This window comes from Myxocyprinus asiaticus, chromosome 15 (assembly GCF_019703515.2).
Source record: "Myxocyprinus asiaticus isolate MX2 ecotype Aquarium Trade chromosome 15, UBuf_Myxa_2, whole genome shotgun sequence".
Taxonomy (NCBI): Eukaryota; Metazoa; Chordata; class Actinopteri; order Cypriniformes; family Catostomidae; genus Myxocyprinus; species Myxocyprinus asiaticus.
Genome location: NC_059358.1, coordinates 33525702 through 33539304, shown reverse-complemented (window position 1 = coordinate 33539304; position 13603 = coordinate 33525702).

Below are 13603 nucleotides of genomic sequence, written 5' to 3'. Positions count from 1 at the left end.
TTCTGTCATATGGATGTTGATACTATAGAAATTCTACCGCAGAGCAATGACATCTCAGATCATTACCTCGTCTCTTGTTTGTTGCGATCAGCTAATGTCACTCAATATGCACCACACTATTGTTCAGGTAGAACAATTCTTTCAACAACTAAAGATAGCTTCACTAATAATCTTCCAGAAATGTCTCACATACTCAGTAAGCCAAAAAGTCTAGAAGAACTTGATGAAATAACAGAAAATGTAAATACAGTCTTTTCTAGTACTCTTGATAGTGTCGCCCCCCTTCGATAAAAGAAAATTAAAGAAAAAATCCTCACACCGTGGTACAATGATCACACTCATGCTCTCGGGAGAGCAGCTCGGAAAATGGAGTGCAAGTGGAAGAATTCAAAATAACAAGTATTTTGCGGTGCATGGAAGGATAGTGTCTGTAGCTACAGACAGGCACTAAAAGCTGCCAGGTCAGCATATTTTAGCAAACTCATAGAAAATAACCACAACAATCCTAGGTGTTTATTCAGTACTGTGGCTAAATTGGTTAGGAATAAAGCCTCGACTGAACCAGATATTCCATCGCAGCACAATAGTAATGACTTCATGAATTTCTTTACTGATAAAATTGAAATAATCAGAAATAAAATTGGAACTATGCGATCAACTGTCACAGCACCTCAGAAAACAGTGTCTCATAATTTTGCTCATGAGCAACTTCAATCCTTCACTGGCATAGGTCATGAAGATCTACAAAAACTAATCAAAAAATCAAAAGCCACAACATATATGTTAGATCAAATACCAACTAAGCTCTTAAAAGAGGGATTCCCAGTAATCTCAGAACCTCTTCTTAATATTATTAACTCCTCGCAGTGTTCAGGATGCAGACAAACTCACTCAGTTTAAGTCTAGACTAAAGACTCATCTATTTAGCCAGGCATACACCTAATTGCACCAACTCACAATTAGGCTGCTTTAGTTAGGTCTGCCAGAACCAGAAATATCCATCATGATCTATAACTCTGCATAAAACTGAATGGCATCTATGCTAATATTATTCTATTTGTTTCCATGTCTCACCAGAGCCTGCCAGATCCAGCTCCATTCCTGCTTGCTGTCGGACTCCACTGCTACATGTCGCTGAGAGATGATGACAAACTACAGCCGGTGCTAGCCAGACATCACTTCAATTTTTTTACTTCAGAGGATGAACTGATGCCAATTCCAAATGTAAGACATCGGATACTTCATATGCCATTGCCTGAACCTTGGACTTAGAATGAACCCCACCGAACCTCACCGAAATGACCTCAAACCTCATCATTTATCTCTGCTTGCATCGCCTTTGTCTATCCAGGAAAGACTTCAAAGACATTAGTCATTAATCTTAAAGTTCATTAAAAAAAATATTTTATTTTTAAAATATTAAAATATTTATATTAAAATACATAAAACACTGGACCTTAGCACTTACTTAATTTACAAATTTAAAACCATGACTTGCACTGCACACAAATAACTAATATTGGCATTATATTCATGTTGTTTAGCCAGAGAGGAGCTGGTCCCCACAGTGAGCCTGGTTATTCCCAAGGTTATTTTTTCTCCATTAACCAACATCTTATGGAGTTTTGTGTTCCTTGCCACAGTTGCCTTCAGCTTGCTTACAGGGGTTCTAAATACAATTATTATTTAATTATTTAATTTCTATACACATTTTACAATCATATTTAATCAAACTACACAATGATCACAGTAAGACATTTTAGTATTTTCTTTAATGCATGATTTCCTGTAAAGCAGCTTTGAAACGATGTGTGTTGTGAAAAGCGCTATACAAATAAAAATGACTTGACTTGATGTGGCTTCACTACATTTGTCTATGGCTGGGAATTATATCCCCAAATTCAATTATTTACTACAGTCTCTCCCTCTAGAAGTCCTTCTTTCTTATTTTAAAGAATTTGATAGAATATCTAAGTCTTTTATTTGACTGGCCAATTATTATTGGAATGGTAAATGACCTAGGTTACATTTCAGTAAGTTACGTAGACCAATAAAGGAGGTTTAGGCCTTGATTCAAAATTCTGTTTTATTACTATGCTGTTAATCTTAGACACCTGACCCATTGGTCCCTTCCACCAGAGAGAGCCCCTCCCTGGTACAACACTGAACAAGTGGTCTTTGCCCCAATTTCACCATTGCAAAGTCTTTCTGTTAAATTGCCTAGAGAAGTGAAAATGCATCCTGTTGTTTCACACTTACACTCAGTATGGACAAAGGTTTCCTGTATGTTCAGTTTTGATACTTACCTAAATGTTTCCTCAAGTACACTGGCAGCCAAAAGTCTGGAATAATGTACAGATGTTGCTGTTTCGGAAGGAAATTGGTACTTTAATTCACCAAAGTGGCTTTCAACTGATCACAAAGTACAATCAGGACATTACTGATATAAAAAAACAGCACCATCACTATTGGAAAAAGGTCAATATTAGGTCAAAAATGGCAAAAAAGAAACAGCTTTCTCTAGAAACTCGTCAGTCAATCATTATTTTGAGGAATGAAGGCTATACAATGCTTGAAATTGCCGAAAAACTGAAGATTTCATACAAAGGTGTACACTACAGCTGGCTCTAACAAGGACAGAAAGAGATGTGGAAGTCCAGATGTACAACTAAACAAGAGGATAAGTACATCAGAGTCTCTAGTTTGAGAAATAGATGCCTCACATGTCCTCAGCTGACAGCTTCATTGAATTCTACCTGCTCAACTCCAGTTTCATGTACAACAGTAAAGAGAAGACTTATGGGAATTTCCAAAGAAAAAGCCACTTTTGAAACAGAAAACAAAAAGAAAAGGTTAGAGTGCGCAAAGAAACAGACATTGGACAACAGATAATTGGAAAAGAGTGTTATGGATCTTAACCCCATTGAGCTTTTGTGGGATCAGCTAGACTGTAAGGTGCATGAGAAGTGCCTGACAAGACAGCCACATCTATGGCAAATGCTACAGGAAGTGTGAGGTGAAATGTCACCTGAGTATCTGGACAAACTGACAGCTAGAATGCCAAAGATCTGCAAAGCTGCCATTGCTGCATGTGGAGGATTTTTTGATGAGAATTCTGAAGTAGTTTAAGAAGTTCTGAATTTAAAAAAAAAAAAACTGTAATAGTAATTTTTCATGTAATTAATGTCCTGACTACATTGTGATCAGTTGAATACCACTTTGGTGAATAAAAGTACCGATTTCTTTCCAAAAGAGCAAAATCTGTACATTATTCCAAACTTTTGGCCACCAGTGTATGTTTTTTTTTTTTCAGGGATTTACAGTTGTGCCATTTACTTTTTACTATTTTTGGTAGTAGTACACAGCCCCCTAAAGCTGCAGACACTCTTTGAATGGTGCTCACAACCTTTGGAAAGGATCATGAAGCATCAGTGTATTACTCCTTTGTTGATTCAGAGTCTGGGTGATGATGTTGCGGTCTCAGTGAATCCACCCATTTGTTCTATTTGTGTTGACGTTCTCTCCCTCATGTGTTTCAGGTGCCGCCGGCACTCGGAATCAGTGTTTCCATGGGAACCCTGATTGTTTCCATGGGAATGCTGATCATGACGTCAACTGTCTCTTGTTTGTTTCCTGCTTACTTAAACCCCACTCTGTTTTGTGTTCATTGCTAGATTGTTGTTGTGTGTGTTGTTTAACTCACTTCGCTCTCTCTGCCTTAGCCGGTCCTGTTACGTGTATTCTGTGTTGGTTGCCAGTCTTCGCCTTAGTGCCCAGACTGCAGTTACCATCCTGTCTGCCTTTCGCTCACCTTGACGCTTCACATGAGGATTACTCACTGGTTTTCCCTCTACACTGCCAAGACGCACACACGCCTACGAACACACTCTCCATCTCCACACTGCAGTCGGTGCCGTGTTCCTCTCTGCCCATCAGCCCTGTTTGAGTCTTCCTTGCCCATCAGCCTCATTTGAGTTTGCTGTAATAAATTCTGTTGACCGTGCCTCTGCACCTGGATCTCTAGTCTCATTTGTGACAGATGGGGCCTTAACAGCTCTTAAGAGGTTATGGGAAGGAGATTTGAACTTGGTATTGGAGGAAATAATTTTTTTAAAAAAATGTAAAACTATGTCTAGGGATGCAAGTGTATGCCTTATTCAGTTTAAGATTTTGCATAATTTCTACTGGACTCCCTCTAGATTGTTTAGGCTTGATTTAAAAGACACACCTACCTGCTGGCAATGTCAATTGAAGGATGGAGACATAGCCCATGCTCTGTGGTTCTGCACTAAGATTCAAGAATACTGGGTAAGAGTCCAAAATTGTATCTGTGAGGTTTTAGATACTCAAATGTCATTCTGCCCTTGTATATTGGGTGATGGAGCGGTTACTGAAGTAGGTGACAAATATACAAAAAGCTGGGTCCAAACTAGTGTAACGATTGGCAGACAGATAATTCTTAGAGGATGGAAGTCAATTGGCACAATCTCATTTCAAGAATGGTTCACCAAATTCAGCAGGGTGGCGGCATTTGAAAAGATGTCATATAAACAACTTGGCAGATTAGATGCATATGGTAAGAAATAGGACAAATATTGTATCTTTCTGGAAGGCTCTCGGTGAGGACCATGTGGAGAGAAACTTTTTTTTCCCTTTATGTTTATATGTGTATACTCAGGTTTGGAACAAGGGAATGCTTTTGGGGGGTTGGGGACTGGGAGGGGGATAGGAAATTAATGGGGGTTAAAGGGGGATAATGGTTGACTCTGTGCATGTATACTTTGCTTTGTTCTGCATTGTGTTTGAGAATCAACCAATAAAAATGTTTAATTTTATGAATATATACAATTACAATATGTGATATCATTTGAAAGAAAACAAATCAACTAAAACTGAAATAAGAAACAATTGAATGACTGTGTCAAACATTTTAAACATTAGTCCAGTCAGCCAGAACCAAATATGATCTGGCCTGAACAATTTCAGAAGTGTGTGTCATCTCTCTGTCTACACTTGTGACTTGGTCACTGAATTGTATTTTATTTTTTCTAAAATATTTATGCCACAAACATCACCATTACCAGTAATCTAAATGCAATATAATGGCCAAACAAAAAACTTGGAAAACTCTAAGAACAATATTATTGTTTAGATGTATACTATGACATAAGATTATTGTTGTGACACACATTAAAGAAATCCTGTATGTCTGTCCTCTTTCAGTTTTTTGGCTGGTTGAATGCATATTGTCAACAGCTCAGTGTCTGTCACACCAATAATGGCTGGCAGGCTGTTGGGCTCATTATTATTAATCATGTTGTCCGTACTGATTTGCTGAATCATACCACAGACAGTGACATGTGAGCGCTAGCCAATGGGATTACCCTTTTTGAGTTAGTTCCATCCACTGTCGAAACAACCAGCTTGCAGAGGCTTCTGCTGGGCCTTTAAAGGTGCTGTAAGCGATTTTAGCGTTCTGAAGCTTTCACGTGACTGAAATTTAGTTATATCTAAAAGTGACAGGGACATGTCCCTGTATTATTTATGTATAATCCATTTAAAAGATTAATTCATATGTATGTCTGTTTGCGTATCTGTGACAGCTAAGGGGTGTGTGTCCATGTAAACAAGAAGGAAATATTTAGAATTTATTGAGTGGAAATAGTATATATTATGCACACAAATAGTAGTGTGATTTCATTTCAATTACGTAATCAGTAAAGTAACCTGATTCAGAAACAGTTTCAGAGAAGTATTTGGTAATTGCATTTTTTGAGTAACTTATCCAACACTGGGTAAGCATCACTTTTGCAACTGCTTATACTTAGGCTTTCAGATGTGAACAAGTAATAAACACTGGCATGGGACTTGTCCAATGCCATTTGTGCTATGGATATGAATGATACCTCAAATTGTGTGGCTTGTTGAGGAGAGGTATGCTGTTACTTTGTGATCAGACTTATGATTTTCACATAACAGATGGAAAACGGGCAAAAAAACAAAAAAACATAGTCTTACATTGACAGCGTGTTCAAACGCTGAAGCCAGCCATATCTAGGCATCAGCAAACATCCATAAAGCTAGCAACTACCCATGATACCCTAGCAACCACCTAGCATTACCCTTGCAACCACCCAGAACACCTTTGCAACAGCATAGCAGCATAGCTAAAAAAAAAAAAAGAAAAAAAAAGAAAACTCATAATACCTTAGCACCATGGCAATCATCCCCCAAAAAACTGACTACAAAGAATCCTATATTGGGTATCCAGGTTGATTTAAAAAAAAAAAAATGGAATACAGAGGAAAAAAAAGATAACCGTTACACCTTTATAAATACTTAACACATTGCCATAGTCTTAAGGACTTGTGACAAGTGACACCTGGCACAAGACACCAACCTTGGCAAAACACTTCTTTCTGTCCTTATCGGCACAATGAATCATTGCTTCTAACGTGATCTGCATGATGTCCAGCTGTAGCATTGTATCTAACTTTGCGTATAACAGAGATGTATTTATGTGTTTTCCCGATTAGGTGAATTCATTTCCTAGGACCACTTCCCATGAAGTGATCTGAAATTCTTTAGCTCAGAATGAGAGAGTACTCCTGCATGCATTGGTTTGTTAGTCTGAGTATGAGCTATTGTCACTGTTATAAACACTTCTTAGAATGCCACTCCGCCAGAGTGCACAGAGCCTCACAGACTGTTTGTGTGTGTGTGTGTGTGTGTGTGTGTGTGTGTGTGTGTGTGTGTGTTTATTTTCACATCTCTCAACAGTCTCACCACCCTCCTCCGCTCTGCCTCTAATGCAACACAACATTAGCATAGTGTTTGATGTCGAGTTAGAAGACGTTTAGGCACTCCGTGTTTAACAACTGTGTCAAGTGTTTGCACCGTCTACATGCTTCAACAATGACATCAAACAATACACAGACACCGCAATGCTCCCTGCACAGGAGCTGAAAGCTTTGTCTCCTACATCTACGCCCTTTGAGGAAGAAATGGCATCGGAGCACGATGAATAATAAAGGACGAATCTCTTCGCCAACAGGGACCTCCATTACAGGGCAAAAAGAAGTTGGCACACTTGGAGTGGTCCACTGCAGGGAGATGCATTCATCAGATTCTAGCTTCCCCATTTTATTTGTGTATCTGCTCTTTCCCTCCTCAGTCAGATAAAGAGAGACATCCGGCGGACAGGCCAAGTCTGATGAATATAGAAGTTAAGGAGGTGGGAGGGAGATTAGAGGTCTGAAGAGAGAGAGAGAGAGAGAGAGAGAGAGAGAGAGAGAGAGAGAGAGAGAGCGCTTCCTGGAAGAGGAAAGATAAGAGGAAAAAGGTGAACAGGAACACTTGTCACTGCAGATGCTAGCCTTGATTTCGCAAAGAGAGAGGGAAGACAGTGCGAGTGAGGCTGGACATAATGCAGTGGCCAAATGTCTATGGTAAAGGTCCACTGTTTTTCAAAGAACATTGTGACAGTACACTTTTCAAAGAACTGGAGTAACATGTTCATAAAGCCAGCTAACCAACGTCAGTTCTTCTGTCAGACATTTATAATAGCACCTATAGATGTCATTTATGGTGGGTAATTTTTGCATTTTGTCTCCACCACTCTATGAAAGCCTTTGTTTTTTCTTTCTTTCTTTTCTTTATTTATTTTTTGGGGCAAAAATAAATAAAATAGCTTTCGGTAGGGATGGATCTAATATAGAGTAATTGTCGAGCAGGTGTTAGTGTTTGTTATAATGAGTGGCAATGCCAGTGCTTCTTAAGTTTTAAATGTTTTGCTGCATGCTGGCTGCTGTTGTCGGTATTGAGCAGACGCAATGTTGTTTTTAGCACAGTATAGCAAGCACTTCACTGTGTAAAAATTACTTTTTTGTGTGTAGAAACTAGTAATTCAATCTGTTATTAAAATTGTCATAATTTTGTATATTCTGTTTTTAATTGTAATTTTATTAATTAATTTTTGACATAACAGTTTTGACTTGGAAATAAGCAAATGCTCTACCAAAACTAATCTCCAGAACAATACATCACATAAACTATTTATTAAAGCAGCAAACTGTCCCCAAAACTGCCCCCCAGGGGAGTAAGTGCCCCCTCACATTTATGAGTGTGAAAAATTATTTTATTCCAAAACAAATTAAAATATATAATTCATAATCAATTATTGCATGATTATTGAAGGATAAAAGTGTTTGTCTAAAATACCGTGGCAGAAATCATTCAATCACATTGTGCAATGGAGTCAAACCTCCCACAGATAGGTTTGAACAAAAAATAAATTCTGTAAACTACCCACCCTCATGTGACTCGAAACTCATAAGACTTAAATTTTCCGTGAAAAAAAAAAAAAAAAAGACTTATTATCAAAATGTCAAAGTTGATCTTTTCCATTTAACGAAAATGTAACATAATCACCGGTTGTCAAGTTCAGTTGCAATTGTGTTTTTTATTGTTTGAACCAGGGTCTCCTTGTGTGCTAAACAAAAACTACACCACTCGACTAACACGTCTTGCATTTATTTAAAGAACTACTAAGTTTTTTGGCCATGTCTTATCTTGCCTTGAACACTAAGACTGCCCCTGGTACCCCCTCAAAAAAAAAAAAAAAAAAAATATATATATATATATATATATATATATATATATAAAATTATTATTATTATTATTATTATTATTATTGCTGTGATTTTTTATATGGACAGCATATATATATATATATAAAAAAGCCATACTGCTCGTTCTGTGCGTGATTTCCTGCAAGACAGGAATGTCAGTGTTCATGGCCAGATCTCAATCTCACTGAGCACGTCTGGGACATGTTGGATCGGAGGGTGAGGGCTAGGGCCATTCCCCCCAGAAATGTCCAGGAACTTGCAAGTGCCTTGGTGGAAGAGTGGGGTAACATCTCACAGCAAGAACTGGCAAATCTGGTGCGTCCATGAGGAGGAGATGCACTGCAGTACTTAATGCAGCTGGTGGCCACACCAGATACTGACTGTTACTTTTGATTTTGACCCCCCCCCCCCCCCCCCCCCCTTTGTTCAAGGACACATTATTCCATTTCTGTTAGTCACATGTCTGTGAAACTTGTTCAGTTTATGTCTTAGTTGTTGAATCTTTTTATGTTCCTATAAATATTTACACATGTTAAGTTTTCTGAAAATAAAAGTATATATATATATATATATGCTGTCCATATCAAAAATCACAGCAATATGATGAACAGATCATAGGTGGGTGCTCTCCACTGACCTAAAAGATTGAAAATGACCTCCTGGTAGCTTTAATATAATTAATATATACAGCTGAGGTGCTTGCTTACCACTTAAGTCATCAGTATGTTTAGTTATTACAGTATGACTAATTTCAGGACTCATTTGCCCACTTAGATTGCAGATCTTGAATGAGTGAATGAGAATAAAAATACATTATAAGATCATTGACTCTGATTGCAGATGCATTCCAGCACAATAAATATATATTTAGACTTCATATCTGTGTGTGTGTGTGTGTGTGTGTGTGTGTGTGTGTGTTCACGTCCCCTCTTTCACATTGACATGCCCTCACTGTGGCAAAAGGGGATGGCAGTGCCCTTTATGATATGAAGAGCAGAGAAAAGGTTATTTGCTAGAGGTTGATATGTGTCAATCACCCTTCGGAGACTGTTTGCTGTCACTGTCTCTTTCTTTGCACGACACATACAGATAAATACCCACCCTGTGATAATGCTCCAAATATCAGGTGAGAGGAGAGAGTGCTGGCAGAAAAGAGATTGCCTGACCTTATTGTTTGCCTTCGTCTCCTCTTTGTTCTTCACAAATAAAGGTTTTTTAATAAACTGAAAAGGTCCTCCGCCACAGCCTGAGGAACCAATGAAAGGGAGCACTGAGGTATGGCACAATGTGGCGGCACAGAAAGAAGCAGCTCATCAGAAAATAACAAAGGTGCAAGTTAAAGATAAGGCTGCTGTCAGAGATTAATCCCACCAGCCTTGATTGTTTTCTTTAATACCGGCCCTGCCACGGCAAGCGTTAAGTTTGCTGAGTAATTTAGTTTTTTTCCCTATTTTTTCTTCTTTCTTTTTTTTTAGGTGGAATAGGAGGCAGCAGAGAAGGAAAGGACAGGAAATAATATTCAGGTGTACCCTGTAATTGATTTTCTCTTTTCCTCCCAACTGACCCCCCCCCCCCCCCCCATAACATAATAACATGAAAGCCAAAAGTGCTTTCGTTCCACTTTCTTTCTGTCATTTTTCCGCCCCTCACGTTCTTTTTGCAGATTAATAAACTCACTTTATTCAAGTCAAAATGGTGCCTTGCAAGGCATTTTTCAGGATGATTGTTTTTTAAGCAAATCTCAAATTGAAAACAGACCTTCATCAGACAATGTGACATGCTGGAAGTGATTTTGAGTAAAGAAAAAAATAATATCTATTTGTGATGAAGCTGGATGGTGTTAATTTGTTATAATACTGTTGAAGAAAGAAGAAATTGGCTGAGTTAAAACATTTAACCTTATTTCTGATTGAATAACTCTTAAAAAAACAAAAGATCAGATCTACATGAATGAAACATTAAGTCCTCTAATCTTGTCCATCTGGACAAGTAGCTTTCCAAGCGTGTTTGTATTGCCCACAGTGTCCACAGAGTGGGGCCAAATGTGAGCATTTTTTGTTGCAAATTCATTAAAACAATGAACAGGAATGCATATCTTATTAACTAAATGCCATAACCCAAGACCCAAACCTAAATCTAACTGTCAGTGGAGTAAAATTTTTATTTTAGAGTGAAAATACCTCCGAATCGCACTCACCATTGGTTATGCGACTGCAGTTATTTTCTGGTTCCCATCAGTGACACTAAAGGGAGAGGTATTCTTCCTCGAATTGTTGCAAAATGGGGTTGAATGGTTTTGATTTCAGGGTTTATGAACTTTCAAAAGTGTGATCATGTTGCTGCGACACACACAGCACTTGATCCTGCTTTGGTTTAGTTTGAAACTGTTTTTCAGCTTTACAGTGACACCCATTTTGCATTGGTTAAAGGGATATTTCACCCAAAAAAGAAAATTCCTTATCAATTATTCACCCTCATGCCATCCCAGATGTATATGACTTTTTTATTCTGCTGAACACAAATGAATATTTTTAGAAGAATATCTCAGCTCTGTTGGTTCTAACAATGCAAGTGAATGGTGGCCAGAAATCTGAAGGTCCAAATGTGACATAAAGGCATCATAAAAGTAATCCATACAACTCCAGTGGTTAAACCCCCATCTTCTGAAGTGATCCAATCAGTTTTAGGTGAGAACAAAACAAAATATAACTCCTTTTTCACTGTACACCTTGCCATTGAAGTTTCTAGGCACGATCATGATTTCAAGCTTGATTACTCTTTCTAGTGCTTGACGCATGGGCAGAGTGCTAGATGGCGCTAGGGAGTCTAATCAAGCTTTAGTGAAATAGTGAAAAAGTGATTTCATTTATAGTGAAAAAGCAATTACACCGTTTGGACCGCTTCAGAAGACATTGATTAAACCACTAGAGTTGTATGGATTATTTGAAGCCTATATGTGATATTTGGACCTTGAGAGATCTGGCCACCATTCACTTGCATTGGATGGACAGTGGAGATATTCTGAGGTATTCTTCTAAAAATCTTCATTTGTGTTCTGCAAAAGAAACAAAGTCAAGAATTTTCATTTTTGGATGAACTTTCCCTTTAATGGAGAAAAAAATAGTCAAAATATATAGCCATATTGTGTCTAAAATGTAAGTTACTCCAAATTAACATCTTGTTTATAGAACTGTTGTATTTTAGCAATACCACACTCGCAATCATGTTGTTATACTGAATATCAGCACAACAGTGATTACCTGCTGCCGAATCACAGCAGTGCTGATATTCAGTACAATAGTATAGTACGCATAGTACTCTTGCTCATGTGATATTGCTTAAATCTAAAATCTTTCCTCTTACATGATGGTGTCTTTAATGCGGATGATTTCATCCTGAGTCTGGAGTTCTTGAATTGTGAGCACATAAAAATAACTGACAATAGTAAAACTCAAGCTGAGCTGTGTCTGTGATAGTTCAGTGTAGTGGAGTGATGGTCTTGCTAATGGACATCCGTCTAAGTGACGACTGCCATCCAAATGAGCACTGCCAGTTCTTGACATGTGTTGACATAATCAGCCGTGGGGTGAAGTGAACTCTGGGAAACAGACAGGCACAGGACCCATATCCACCAGAGAATGCATCCATTTCTCATGTTATCTATTTAGTGACACATTCTTTCTTATAAATCTGTGCTCTCTTCTCAGTGCACTACCAAATCTGTGCATTACTTTTCCCTTTTCCCTTGCCTGTCCTACTTTACCCCCTTTTATTTAGTCCCTATATTGTCACTCTATCTCTGTATCTCTCTCTCTGCTCTTTACCCTCTATCTCAGAGGCTCTTTTGTTTTTCCAATTCTAGAGTTTTCTCTGCAATGAAGGTCATCACAATTAGAGCAACATTTTAGCTTCACCCAGTCAAAAGCATAGAATAGTGGTTGCGACGCTATGTCGTAAGACATAATTGGATTGTCATTGTAGCCCACTCAAGTGGCCCTTTTACGACTGCAGGCTAATGCATTAAGAAACCTGAAGATTAGCTGTGGGCGAGCTGAAAAGACATCTTGGAGAGAGAAAAAGCTCTCAAAATCAATATTAGCCAGCATCTATTATGCACTCAGCAGTGGGTTTGTATAGTCCTACATGGCCAGTGGTGAGGAAAAGCAGAATTAGCTTTACAGACTCTGCTGTATATGGCATTTCTCCATTATAAACTCTAAATGAAAGTAATCATGGTGATAACAGTAACATACTGCCATGCATGGAAATGGGAAACAAGTTGGGAGGAGGCTGATTTGGATTGTTCACCACACCCTTAGTACACCTTTTTTTTTGTAGACTAATGCATTCAGGTTGATTAAGTGATGTTAAATAATATATTTGACTTAAAGAATATTTTTGTTCCCTTATCATGTGTTTTTATGCCTTGCAGACTTTTGGTTTGATTTGGCTTTTTCTGTAATGTGCTTAAAGATATCACTAAATTAATATTATCTAGCAGGCCAGTATAGATGAGGTTTTGTCGAAAACAAATAATTAGCCTAATGTTTTGCATCGTATGCTATCTTTTTCTTGCCAAAGTGTGTGAATTTATATCTGTATCATTTCGAGCTATATGCCAAAGTAGAAACCTACCAAATTATTTGTTGTAAATAGCTGTAATAATAAAAAAAAAAAAAAGGGCCAGTGAAAAAGCTGGCAAGGAAATTTAAAATCAGCCCACAGAAAAAAAACAAAAAAAAAAAACAATCCTTATTTTTGAGCCATGTACAAATACAGAGAAAAAGCATTATAAAAAATATCTCTTTGCATTGATTTTCAACTGTGGACCATTTAAGTTAATCAAACCATGTGCAGTTTTCATTCATATATGGGTCATTGACAATTATGGTTGTCCGAGGTAAAAAGAAATTAGAAATAAAAAAAAAATAAATCTGGTTTAAAACAGATGTGTCAAATTCGAAGACATGTAA